Source organism: Bufo bufo, chromosome 2, assembly GCF_905171765.1.
Source record: "Bufo bufo chromosome 2, aBufBuf1.1, whole genome shotgun sequence".
Taxonomy (NCBI): domain Eukaryota; kingdom Metazoa; phylum Chordata; class Amphibia; order Anura; family Bufonidae; genus Bufo; species Bufo bufo.
Genome location: NC_053390.1, coordinates 246,218,484 through 246,233,199, shown reverse-complemented (window position 1 = coordinate 246,233,199; position 14,716 = coordinate 246,218,484). Strand labels below are relative to the sequence as shown.

The 14,716-nt window shown below is 46.3% G+C and overlaps 1 protein-coding gene across 2 annotated transcripts in view; it reads left to right on the top strand.

Annotated features, from left to right (window-relative positions):
• Positions 1–14,716, top strand: part of COMT (catechol-O-methyltransferase) — a 150,353-nt gene that overhangs the window by 101,334 nt on the left and 34,303 nt on the right. The window lies entirely within an intron of this gene.

Here is a 14,716-nt window from a genome sequence, read left to right as displayed (position 1 = left end):
CCCACGCCTCCTGGGGATGACTTGTCTGGGGGTGAACCCATGCAGCTGGGGTTTGCTCGCCTGTCCGAGGGGGAGAGGGCACTCCGGAGACGCGAGGGCCGATGCATGTACTGTGGTCTCGGTGGGCATTTTCGGTTGGCATGTCCGAACCGTCCGGGAAAACGCTCGTACCTGAGATCCTGTCGGGGGCAGATCTTGGGTGGAGTCTCCTCGTCCCCGGTTTCCCGTGTTGACAAACCACTGATCACTGTTGTCCTCTCCTGGGTCGGAGGCTCGGTGACGACCCAGGCGTTGGTGGACTCTGGTGCTGGTGGTTTGTTCATTGATAGTGTGTTCGCTGCCGCCAATTACATTCCTCTGCAGGCTCGAGGTTCCCCACTGGCTCTTGAGGCGATAGACGGCAGACCCCTTCTGCCGCCACACGTGACTCATGAGACCCTTCCAGTGGGGATAGCCATTGGTGCCGTTCACAGAGAGTCGGTCTGCCTCCAGGTTATTTCGTCTCCACACTACTCGGTGGTCTTGGGGTACCCCTGGCTCCAGAAGCATAATCCGACTTTCGTTTGGAGATCGGTCGAGATCCTCTCGTGGTCACTGCAGTGTGGGGCTAGTTGCATCCATGGGTCTGTCAAGTTGCTGTGTACTTCCTCGGACTCTCTGTTGCCTCCTGAATACGAGGAGTACCGGGATGTATTCGATAAGGTGCGCGCGGTTGCCCTACCTCCGCACCGCCCATACGATTGTGCCATAGAGTTACAATCTGGTGCCGTTCCTCCTCGTGGCAAAGTCTATCCACTGTCGGTAGCGGAGAATGAGGCCATGGAGGAGTACGTGAGGGAGGCGCTTTCACGCGGACACATTCGCAAATCTTCGTCCCCGGCAGGGACTGGATTTTTCTTTGTGAAAAAGAAGGGCGGTGAGTTGAGGCCTTGCATCGATTACAGGGGTCTCAATCGCATCACGATCAAGAACGCTTACCCGATACCCTTGATTTCCGAGCTGTTCGATCGCCTTAAAGGGGCCACGGTCTTTACCAAACTCGACCTGAGGGCGGCATATAACCTGGTAAGGATCAAGGCGGGCGATGAGTGGAAGACCGCGTTTAACACCAGGACCGGTCATTATGAATCCTTGGTTATGCCCTTTGGGTTGTGCAATGCGCCCGCAGTCTTTCAGGAATTCATCAACGATGTTTTCCGTGACCTGTTGCAGCAGTGTGTGGTGGTCTATTTGGATGACATCTTGGTATATTCTGAATCCATGGAGGCCCACATTCTGGATGTCAGACGAGTGTTGCAACGGTTACGAGAGAACAAGCTGTTCGGTAAGCTTGAGAAATGCGAATTTCACAGATCCCAGGTAACCTTCTTAGGTTACATCATTTCCGCTGAGGGGTTCTCCATGGATCCTGAGAAGGTTTCGGCTGTCTTACAGTGGCCCCAGCCCAGTGGTCTTCGTTCCCTGCAGCGCTTTTTGGGCTTCGCCAATTATTATCGGAAGTTCATCAGGGACTTTTCCATGCTGGCCAAGCCTCTCACGGATCTGACCAGGAAGGGCAGTAATTCCCAGGTCTGGCCGCTCGAGGCCATCCAAGCTTTTGAGGCCCTAAAGTCCGCCTTTGTGTCGGCTCCGATTCTGTCGCATCCCAACCCTGGGTTGCCCTTTGTCCTCGAGGTGGACGCGTCTGAGACGGGAGTAGGCGCCCTTCTGTCTCAGCGTAGAACACCAGAGGGTCCTCTGCTTCCTTGTGGGTTTTACTCCCGGAAACTGTCTTCCGCGGAGTGCAACTATCAGATTGGTGACAGGGAGTTATTGGCCATCGTGCAGGTCCTTAAAGAATGGAGGCACTTGCTCGAGGGTTCGGTGGTTCCGGTTCTCATCCTGACGGACCACAAGAATCTGACCTACCTTTCTGAGGCCAAGAGATTGACACCACGTCAGGCCAGATGGGCTCTGTTCTTGTCACGTTTTAATTACGTGGTCTCCTACCTACCCGGTTCCAAGAACATCAGGGCGGATGCCTTATCACGGCAGTACTCCGAGCTGTCCAGGGAGGAGTCGATTCCGACTTCGGTCATACCTCCGAATCAGATCCTGGCCGCCATTCGCACCAGCCTGACCTCTCCCCTGGGTGAGCAGATTTTGGCGGCTCAATCTGGTGCTCCCTCTGGGAGACCCAATGGCAGATGTTTTGTGCCTGAGGAGTTGCGCACTCGGTTGTTGCGAACCTACCATAACTCCAAGACCGCGGGGCATCCTGGAAAGAATCAGCTGTCCTGGGCTGTTTCACGTCTGTTCTGGTGGCCTTCCCTACGTTCCGACATCGCCGCATATGTAGCGGCATGCTCCGTTTGTGCCCAGAGTAAGTCCCCTCGGCACCTTCCGTTGGGCCTTCTGCAACCCATAGCCACCGGGGAGCGCCCATGGTCACACCTGGGGATGGATTTCATTGTGGACCTCCCTGCATCCCGAGGCCATACGGTCATTCTCATGATTGTGGATCGGTTTTCCAAAATGTGCCACTGTGTTCCTCTCAAGAAGTTACCCTCTGCACAAGAGTTGGCCACGATTTTTGCCAGGGAGGTCTTCCGGTTGCACGGTTTGCCCAAGGAGATTGTGTCGGATCGGGGGAGTCAGTTTGTGTCCAGGTTCTGGCGCGCCTTTTGCTCCCAGTTGGGGATTCATCTCTCCTTCTCCTCGGCCTACCACCCTCAGTCCAATGGGGCCGCAGAACGATCCAATCAGGCCTTGGAGCAATTCCTTCGTTGCTATGTCTCCGATCACCAAGACAATTGGGTTGACCTCCTGCCTTGGGCTGAGTTTGCCAGGAACACGGCGGTGAACTCTTCCTCTGGGACGTCTCCCTTCATGGCCAATTATGGGTTCCAACCTGCCGTGTTCCCGGAGGTATTCTCTCCCCAGGATATTCCGGCTGTGGAGGATCACCTTTCCGTCCTACGTGCTTCTTGGGTACAGATCCAGAAGTCCCTTGAGGTCTCTGCGCAGCGCCAGAGACTCCAGGCTGATCACAGACGAGCGCCTGCTCCTTCCTACCAGGTCGGAGACCGTGTATGGTTGTCCACCCGCAACCTCAACCTTCGAGTGCCCACTCCCAAGCTGGCGCCTCGCTTTGTTGGTCCCTTCCGAGTGCTTCGCAGGGTAAACCCGGTAGCCTATGCCCTTGCGCTTCCTCCTGGCATGCGGATCTCCAACGTGTTTCATGTCTCCCTGTTGAAGCCACTGGTGTGTAATCGTTTCACTTCCTCGGTTCCTCGGCCTCGTCCGGTCCAAGTGGGCAATCGTGAGGAATATGAGGTGAGCAATATCCTGGACTCACGCCTGGTCCGCGGTCGGTTGCAGTTTTTGGTCCATTGGCGTGGTTATGGTCCAGAGGAGCGTTCCTGGGTTCCCTCCGCAGATGTCCATGCTCCTGCCTTGCTCCGAGCCTTCCACGCACGCTTCCCTCAGAAACCGTTTTGTGCTCCGCGGAGGAGGGGCCCTTGAGGGGGAGGTACTGTCATGGTCTTACCTTCTTGCTGTTCTCCTTCGTTTGACATGTGCTGGCAGCCATCTTGGTTTCTGGGTTTCTTGTAGCCTTCCACCCTGCGGCTCCTCCTTCCCACTGGGAGGAGCTGGATGCCTAGCTCATATATATATATAGGAGGTCTGTGGCTTCAGTTCCTTGCTTGGTCCTCTTGTGTTCACATGCTTCTAAGACTGCTGCTGCTTCTGGTTCCTGATCCTGGCTTCGTCTGACTACCCTTCTGGTTCCTGATCCTGGCTTCGTCTGACTACCCTGCTGGTTCCTGATCCTGGCTTCGTCTGACTACCCCTCTGGATCCTGACCTCTGGCTTCGCAAAGACTCTGCTCGGTTTCACCATCCGTTTGGACTTTTGCTTTACAGCTTTATTTTCAATAAAGCCTTCTTATTTTCTCTTATCTCTTGTTGTACGTCTGGTTCATGGTTCCGTGACAAATATGTATACTTTTTTTTTTTTTCTATTTTTTAGCATTTTATTTTTTTACTTTATTTGGCAAAAATGACGTTTTTGTTTATTTTTACTTAAAACTTTTAATTTTTGGGGGGGAAAACTTTTTATTTTTTCAACTATTTTTTCACTTTATTTTTTGTCCCACTTTGGGACTTGAACTTTTGGGGCTCTAATCCCTTTACAATGCATTCCAATACTTCTGTATTACTCATACAGATTCCTGCCTGTGAGATCCAGGAGGTCGGATCTCGCAGGCTCGTCACATGAAGGCAGCGCGATGCCTTCCTTAGGCATCGCGCTGCCTGCCATGCCATCGGGTCTCCCCTACAGCCGCATAGGGACCCGATGGCACCGCCTGCCGCCGCAGGTAAAAGCCGCAAACCGGAGGTCTGAATTGACCTGTGGTTTGCGGCGGTCGCCGACACGGGGGTGTCACGGGACCCCCACCCGCGCATTTAGCCAAGGTGCCTGCTCAATGATTTGCGGGCGGCGGTGATCGGAAATACACATGACATACCGGTACGTCACGTGTCCTTAACACCTTAGGGACACATGACGTACCGGTACGGCATGTTTCCTGAGTCCTTAAGGACACATGACGTACCGGTACGTCATGTGATGTTCCGATCACCGCCGCTCGGCGGGCGGTGATCGGAACAAGGTGCCTGCTCAAATCATTGAGCAGGCACCATGGCTTAATGCGCGGGTGGTCCCGTGACCCCCCCCCCCCCCCCCCCCCGTGTCAGCGATCGCCGCAAACCTCAGGTCAATTCAGACCTGCGGTTTGCAGCTTTTTATGGTGCGGCGGTGCCATCGGGTCCCCATGGGGCGGTGGGGAGGACCCGATGGCATGGAAGGCAGCGCGATGCCTTCCTGAGGCATCTGCGCTGCCTTCCAGTGAAGAACCTGTGAGATCCAGCCCCCTGGATCTCACAGGCCCCGGAAGCTGTATGAGTAATACACACAGTATTACTCATACAGCCAATGTAGTATACATATTAGGTATCGCCGCGTCCGTATTGACCGGTTCTATAAACATATCACATGACCCCCTCAGATGAACACCGTAAAAAATAAAAAACTGTGCTAAATAAACCATTTTTTTGTCACCTTACATCACAAAAAGTACAACAGCAAGCGATCAAAAATAGCCCACCAAAATAGTACCAATCTAACCAATCTACCAATCTAACCGTCACCTCATCCCGCAAAAAATGAGCCCCTACCTGAGACAATCACCCAAAAAATAAAAAGAATATGGAGACACTAAAACATCTTTTTTTTTGTTTGAAAAAAGCCGTTATTGTGTAAAACTTACATAAATTAAAAAAAAGTATACATATTAGGTATCGCCACGTCCGTATCGACCGGCTCTATAAAAATATCACATGACCTAACCCCTCAGATGAACACCATAAAAAATGTAAAATAAAAACTGTGCTAAATAAACCATTTTTTGTCACCTTACATCACAAAAAGTGTAATAGCAAGCGATCAAAAAGTCACACGCACCCCAAAATAGTGCCAATAAAACCGTCATCTCATGCTGCAAAAATCATACCCTTCCCAAGGTAATCGCCCAAAAACTGAAAAAATTATGGCTCTCAGATTATGGAAACACTAAAACATGATTTTTTTTTGCTTCAAAACTGAAATCATTGTGTAAAACAAAAAAAAAAAGTATACATATTAGGTATCGCCGCATCCGTGACAACCTGGTCTATAAAAATATCACATGATCTAACCTGTCAGATGAATGTTGTAAATAACAAAAAATAAAAACTGTGCCAAAACAGCTATTTCTTGTTATCTTGTCTCACAAAAAGTGTAATATAGAGCAACCAAAAATCATATGTACCCTAAACTAGTACAAACAATACTGCCACCCTATCCCGTAGTTTCTAAAATGAGGGCACTTTTTTGGAGTTTCTACTCTAGGGGTGCATCAGGGGGGCTTCAAATGGGACATTGTGTCAAAAAAACCAGTCCAGCAAAATCTGCCTTCCAAAAACCGTATGGCATTCCTTTCCTTCTGCGCCCTGCCGTGTGCCCGTACAGCTGTTTACGACCACATATGGGGTGTTTCTGTAAACTACAGAATCAGAGCCATAAATATTGAGTTTGGTTTGGCTGTTAACCCTTGCTTTGTTAGTGGGAAAAAAATTATAAAAATTTTTAAATCTGCCAAAAAAGTGACATTTTGAAATTGTATCTCTATTTTCCATTAATTCTTGTGGAACACCAAAAGGGTTAACAAAGTTTGTAAAATCAGTTTTGAATACCTTGAGGGGTGTAGTTTATAGAATGGGGTCATTTTTGGGTGGTTTCTATTATGTAAGCCTCGCAAAGTGACTTCAGACCTGAACTGGTCCCTAAAAATTGGGTTTTTTAAAATTTCTGAAAAATTTCAAGATTTGCTTCTAAACTTCTAAGCCTTGTAACATCCCCAAAAAATAAAATATCATTTTCAAAATGATCCAAACATGAAGTAGACATATGGGGAATGTAAAGTAATAACTATTTTTGGAGGTATTACTATGTATTATAGAAGTACGCCAAAGAGAGAGAAATGGGGCTCGCACTCAATAATATTATAAATATATAAATTTTATTAGCGTCTCCATATGAGACAAATCACAATAAAAGCACATAGAAAACAGTAGATGATGAAAAATGAGCACACAAAATGACACGGAGCACAACTAGCACCTGGAATGGCAAGTGGATACAGACAATGAGTATATAAATATAGCACTAATGTGCATGTGGGCCAAACAGGATATCAAAAATACATATAGTCAGGCAATACTATAGAAGCTGAGTAAAGGTATCATATATAGTAACCAAAATATACATATAAAGTGCAAAGTGCAAATATATCAAAGTACATGTATAGCAGAAGCTAAATAGTTCACTGTAAAGCCATAGACAAAATACCTGTGTAGTGCTCCAGCAACCGCAACGTACGTTTCACGCAAGGCTTCTTCAGGGGGAGGAAGCCTTGCGTGAAACGTACGTTGGGGTTGCTGGAGCACTACACAGGTACTTTGTCTATGGCTTTACAGTGAACTATTTAGCTTCTGCTATACATGTACTTTGATATATTTGCACTTTGCACTTTATATGTATATTTTGGTTACTATATATGATACCTTTACTCAGCTTCTATAGTATTGCCTGACTATATGTATTTTTGATATCCTGTTTGGCCCACATGCACATTAGTGCTATATTTATATACTCATTGTCTGTATCCACTTGCCATTCCAGGTGCTAGTTGTGCTCCGTGTCATTTTGTGTGCTCATTTTTCACCATCTACTGTCTTGTATGTGCTTCTATTGTGATTTGTCTCATATGGAGACGCTAATAAAATTTATATATTTATAATATTATTGAGTGCGAGCCCTATTTCTCTCTTTTGCTTACTACCATACGTGCTGGCTCTGCACGGGTACTCACTTCTGTGAGTCATTTATTATTGGTGCTTATGTATTATAGAAGTAGAGAAATTAAAACTTGGAAATTTGCAATTTTTTTACAAATTTTTGGTAAATTTGGTATTTTTTTTATAAATAAAAATGTATTTTTTGGACTTTATTTTACCAGTGTCATGAAGTACAATATGTGACGAAAAAACTATCTCAGAATGGCCAGGATAAGTCAAAGCGTTTTAAAGTGACACTGGTCAGATTTGCAAACAATGGCCTGTCCTTAAAGGGCTTCTGTCAGCCCACTAAACCGTTTTTTTTTTTTTTTTTCCCTTAATAATAACCCCTACACTGCGATTTATCCATACATAAGTAAAATAATAATTTTGGTTCAGTAGAATTTGCTAAAACCCTATTTTTATAATATGTAAATTACCTTGCTACCAGCAAGTAGGGCGGCTGCTTGCTGGTAGCAGCCGCATCCTCCGATGCTAATGACGCCCCCTCTGCTTGTTGATTGACAGGGCCAGCGGACGGGATCTTTCTCCGCTGGCCCTGCCTGTTTTCATTCAATATCTGGCGCCTGCGCCGCGGCCGTACCTATCTTCAATCGGCACAGGCGCACTGAGAGGCGGCCACTCACTCGGCCGCTTCATCCTCATTGCGCCTGCGCCGATGACGTCACATCTACACCCGGCGCAGGCGCATTGAGGATGAAGCGGCCGAGTGAGTGGCCGCCTCTCAGTGCGCCTGCGCCGATTGAAGATAGGTACGGCCGCGGCGCAGGCGCCAGATATTGAATGAAAACAGGCAGGGCCAGCAGAGAAAGATCCCGTCCGCTGGCCCTGTCAATCAACAAGCAGAGGGGGCGGCTGCTACCAGCAAGCAGCCGCCCTACTTGCTGGTAGCAAGGTAATTTACATATTATAAAAATAGGGTTTTAGCAAATTCTACTGAACGAAAATTATTATTTTACTTATGTATGGATAAATCGCAGTGTAGGGGTTATTATTAAGGGAAAAAAAAAAAAAAAACGGTTTAGTGGGTTGACAGAAGCCCTTTAAGGTGAAATAAGGCTGTGTCCCACCATTTGAAGAGAAATCAGCACTTGTACACGCAGGCCTTCTGTTCATTGTTTAACTGCTCGCCATAGCAGCTGCAGCATTCAGCCATTGTAATTACAACTAAGGCCTCTTTCACACTTGCGTTGTCCGGATCCGTCGTGCACTCCATTTGCCGGAGGTGCCCGCCGGATCCGTAACAACGCAAGTGAACTGAAAGCATTTGAAGACGGATCCGTCTTCAAAATGCGTTCAGTGTTACTATGGCACCCAGGATGCTATTAAAGTCCTGGTTGCCATAGTAGGAGCGGGGAGCGGGGGAGCAGTATACTTAATGTCCGTGCGGCTCCCGGGGCGCTCCAGAATGACGTCAGGGCGCCCCATGCGCATGGATGACGTGATCCATGCGACACGTCATCCATGAGCGTGGGGCGCCCTGACGTCACTCTGAAGCGCCCCGGGAGCCGCACGGACATTAAGTATACTGCTCCCCACTACACTTTAGCGTCCTGGGAGCCATGGTAACCATTCAGAAAAAGCTAAACGTCGGATCCGGTAATGCGCTGAAACGACGTTTAGCTTAAGGCCGGATCCGGATCAATGCCTTTCAATGGGCATTAATTCCGGATCCGGCCTTGCGGCAAGTGTTCCGGATTTTTGGCCGGAGCAAAAAGCGCAGCATGCTGCGGTATTTTCTCCGGCCAAAAAACGTTCCGTTCCGGAACTGAAGGCATCCTGATGCATCCTGAACGGATTTCTCTCCATTCAGAATGCATGGGGATAATCCTGATCAGGATTCTTCCGGCATAGAGCCCCGACGACGGAACTCTATGCCGAAACACAACAACGCAAGTGTCAAAGAGCCCTAAGCAGTCTCATTCACTTGGGGTAGCTCCTTCCTACAGTATTCATTCAATGGTGAGCAGGTAAACAATGAAGTGAAGGGTGCGCTCATATGGGCACTGCTTTCTCTTCAAACAGCTGAGATCAGAAGGGATGCTGGGAGTTGACACCCCTTCCCCCCACCAGTCTGTTATTGATGAGCTATTCTAAAAAAAAAAAAAGGCAGACAACCACTTTAAGGCTAGATTCACATAACTGTTTAGTCTCTTTCTTCTGATCCGTCAGAGGAACAGAAAAGTAAACAAAAAAACAGCTCCTTAACCACCTCAGCTCCACACCCTTAATGACCAGACCACTTTTTACACTTCTGCACTACACTACTTTGACCGTTTATTGCTCGGTCATGCAACTTACCACCCAAATTAATTTCACCTCCTTTTCTTCTCACTAATAGAGCTTTAATTTGGGGTGGACCTGATGGCATGGAAGGCAGCACGATGCCTTCTTTAGGCATCGTGGCTGCCTTCCAGGAGAGCCTGTGAGATCCAGCCCCCTGGATCTCACAGGCAGGAAGGTTGTAAGTGTATTACAGCCAATGCATCACAATACAGAAGTATTGTGATGCATTGTAAAGGGAATCTGACCCCCAAAAGTTGAAGTACCAGAGTGGGACAAAAAATAAAGTGAAAAAAAAAGTTAAAAAAAGAACGTTTAAAAAAAAAAATATATGTTTTAATAAAAAAAAATATATATATATATATATATATATATATATACTTTGTAGAATCAGGGCAGCACACCTAGTAACAAACCGATGGGTGCCAGCGGTGTGAACACCTTACCAAGGTGTACGATATAAAACAAGGAAAGACACCGCAGCACATCCGTTGGTGAAAAATAGTGGATCTTTATTCACCCTTGCGACGTTTCAGTCCACTTGCTGGGACTATTATCAAGCTTGATAATAGTCCCAGCAAGTGGACTGAAACGTCGCAAGGGTGAATAAAGATCCACTATTTTTCACCAACGGATGTGCTGCGGTGTCTTTCCTTGTGATATATATATATATATATATATATATATATATATATATATATATATATATATTTTGCCAAAATAAAGGGGAAAAAATTATGGAAGATAGTGAAAAAAAGAAAAGTAAACATATTGGGTATCGACCAGTGTGAAGTTGGCACACCATGTTTTTAAATTTCAAAAAGAAATAAACCATTCGTTTGTGCCGCAAAAATGAACGTTTGTGCCGGTTCGGTTCCTGAGATACTGCGCGTTCGATTTTTATGAAGCCCTGCCCACTTTCCACCCCATGTTTTTAAATTTCAAAAAGAAATACACCATTCGTTTGTGCTGCAAAAATAAACGTTTGCGCCGCTTTGGTTTCCGAGATATTGCACGCTTGATTTGATGAAACCCCGCCCACTTTCCACCCCATGTTTTTAACCCTGACCCTAGACCCCCCAGGTGTGCTGCAGCTTGCCGCCCTCCCGCCCCCCCCCACACAACTTTTTTGGGGCACAAGCATATTATTTTATTTTTTTCTGTGTACGCTGACTGTGGCCGGGACTCTTAGCATCCGGCCACTGTTAGCGCATCGCACACCCTACCGCTGATCAACTTCGGACGGTTGATCAGTGAGTTCGAATTTTTTTTGAAAAAAAAATTCACATTTTTTGTCTTTTTTTTTTTTTTTTTTTTTTTGTCTGTTAGGTTTAGGATAGGTTTGCTAACACCCGTCCCCCCACACACACGCACACAAAATAAAGTTTATCACGCACACACACACTCCCCTATGGCCCGCTGGATGTTCTCGGCTGAGGAGGCATACGCCCAGCTTGCCTCCGAGTCCGAGAGCCCCAGTGAGGACGAGGATGACTGCACTTTCCTTTTGTCATCCGCATCCTCCTCATCATCTAGCGATGATGATGAGACCCCAAGACGGCGGAGACACCGCCAGGCGGAGCAAGGGGACCGCTATGCTAGGGACCCTGTGGCCCACACTAGTACGAGAAGCTCTGGGGCTCGTACTAGTTTTCCGGCCCACCAGTTAAGTCCACCGGAGCCCCCTACCGGTGAACTTGTCTGGTATACCCCAGAGCGTTTTGAGCCCATGATTCCTGATTTCGTAGGCCAACCAGGAATCCAGATTTCCACAGTGGGCTTCATTGAATACGACTACTTTAGTCTTTTTTTCAGTGACCACTTTGTGAATCTGATGGTGGAGCAGACGAACCTGTACGCCCAACAGTTCGTCGCTCAACACCCAGGCTCCTTTTTAGCTAGGCCCTTGTGGCTGGACTCCGTTCTGTGCAGCCAAGATGAGGACGTTTTGGGGCCTCGTACTGCATATGGGCCTAGTCAAAAAACCTAGTGTCAGGCATTACTGGAGTGGGGACGTCCTCTACCAGACCCCACTTTACAGTACGGCCATGACACGTACCCGGTTTGAGGCCATCCGGAAATGTCTGCATTATTCCGATAATGCAGCATGTCCCCCCCCAAGGTGATCCTGCCTATTTCTTTTTGAAATTTAAAAACATGGGGTGGAAAGTGGGCGGGGTTTCAGCAAATCACGCGCGCAGTATCTCGGAAACCAAAGCGGCGCAAACGTTTATTTTTGCAGCACAAACTAATGGAGTATTTCTTTTTGAAATTTAAAAACATGGGGTGGAAAGTGGGCGGGGCTTCAGAAAAATCTAACGCGCAGTATCTCAGGAACCGGCACAAACCAGCACAAACGCAGCACAAACGAATGGTGTATTTCTTTTTGAAATTTAAAAACATGGGGTGCCAACTTCACACAGGTTGGGTATCGACTAGGGATCGACCGATTATCGGTTTGGCCGATATTATCGGCCGATATTGAGGATTTTGAACGTTATCGGCATCTATTTTGCCGATATACCGATAACGTATGGGGAACACAGAACGCGCTGCTCTCAGCGCGTTCTGTGTTCCCTTCGCAGCACAGGGGAGAAGGAAGCAGTGTCTCCTCCCCCTGTGCTGCTGCTGCTGCTGCCGCCAATGACAGAAGAGAAGACAAGAGGAGGGGAGGGGCTGTGGCCGCTGCGCCACCAATGAAGATAAGCCTTTCATTCATTCATATACAGGAGGCGGGAGCTGGCTGCAGAATCACATAGCCGGCTCCCGGCCTCTATGAGCGATAGCTGCAATCCGCGGTAGTTAATTCCTCAGGTGCCGCGGATCGCAGCTACCGCTCATAGAGGTCGGGAGCCGGCTATGTGATTCTGCAGCCAGCTCCCGCCTCCTGTATATGGATGATTGAGAGACTTATCTTCATTGGTGGCGCAAAAATGAAAATTCCCAGAATATCGGTATAAATTATCGGCTATCGGCCTGAAAGTTCACAAATTATCGGTATCGGCCCTAAAAAATCAATATCGGTCGATCCCTAGTATCGACACGTCCGTTTCGACCGGCTCTATAAAAATATCACATGACCTAACCCCTCAGGTGAACACTGTAAAAGAAAGTCATATGCACCCCAAAATAGTGCCAATCAAACCGTCATCTCATCTTGCAAAAATGATACCCTACCTAAAAATGCTTTGTTATGTAAAACTGAAACAAACAGCCAAAAATAGTCATATTTGGTATTGTCGCGTCCGTAACAACCTGCTCTATAAAAATACCACATGATCTAACCTGTCAGAGGAATGTTGTAAATAGCAAATAAAAACTGTGCCAAAGCAGCTATTTTTTTGTTACCTTGCCTCACAAAAAGTGTAATATAAAGCAACCTAAAATCTTATGTACCCTAAAATAGTACCAACAAAACTGCCACCTTATCCCGTAGTTTCCAAAATGGGGTAACTTTTTTGGAGTTTCTACTCTAGGGGTGCATCAGGGGGGCTTCAAATGGAACATGATGTCAAAAAACCGGTCCAGCAAAATCTGCCTTCCAAAAACCACATGGCATTCCTTTCCCTCTGCGCAATGCCGTGTGCCTGTACAGCATTTTACGACCACATATGGGATGTTTCTGTAAACTACAGAATCGGGGCAATAAATATTGAGTTTTGTTTGGCTGTTAACTCTTGCTTTGTTAGTGGGAAAAAAATTGATTAAAATGGAAAATCTGCCAAAAAACTGACATTTTGAAATTTCATCTCTATTTTCCATTAATTCATGTGGAACACCTAAAGGGTTAACAAAGTTTGTCAAATCAGTTTTGAATACCTTGAGTGGTGTAGTTTCTAAAATGGGGTCACTTTTTGGAAGTTTCTACTCTAGGGGTGCATCAGGGGGGTCTTCAAATGTGACATGGCAGCTTAGAATTATCCCAGTGAAATCTGCTTTCCAAAAACCATATGGAGTTCCTTTCCTTCTGCGCAATGCCGTGTGCCCGTACAGCAGTTTACGACCACATATGGGGTGTTTCTGTAAACTACAGAATCAGGGCCATAAATATTGAGTTTTGTTTGGCTGTTAACCCTTGCTTTGTAACTGGGGAAAAAATGGATTAAAATGGAAAATCTGCCAAAAAACTGACATTTTGAAATTTCATCTCTATTTTCCATTAATTCTTGTGGAACACCTAAAGGGTTAACAAAGTTTGTAAAGTCTGTTTTGTATACCTTGAGTGGTGTATTTTCTAAAATGGGGTCATTTTTGGGTGGTTTCTCTTATGTAAGCCTCACAAAGTGACTTTAGACCTGAACTGGTCCTTTAAAAAGTGTTTTTTGGAAAATTTCCGAAAAATGTCAAGATTTGCTTCTAAGCCTTCTAACGTCCCCAATAAATAAAATGGCATTCACAAATGATTCGAACATGAAGTAGACATATGGGGAATGTAAAGTAATAACTATTTTTGGAGGTATTGCTATCTATTATAAAAGTTGAGAAATAAAAATTTGCTAATTTTTACAAACTTTTGGTAAATTTGGTATTTTTTTTCATAAATAAAACTAAAAAATGTTTTACTTAATTTTACCACTGTCATGAAGCACAATATGTGACGAGAAAACAATCTCAGAATGGCCTGGATAAGTAAAAGCGTTTAAAAGTTATCACCACATAAAGTGACACTGGTCAGATTTGCCAAAAATGGCCTGGTCCTTAAGGACCCTGCCATATTTCACCTTAAGGGGTTAAGCATCTGTTCAGGTATGCATATTTTGCATCTGTTTTAGCCATTTCTGTCTGAGATCCATTATTTTAGATGGGGAAAAAAAAGTCCTGCATGCAGGATAATTTTTTTGGGTTTATTTTTCTGTTCTTCTGACAGAAAAGTAAACTGCGATGTGAACCCGGCGTTAATGTTATGGCTACACTGCAACACTGGTTGCACGACAGCCATTGCAACCAGGTTCGCTGAGTAGCGTTGATCCCATAGAAGTGAATAGGATGCCCGT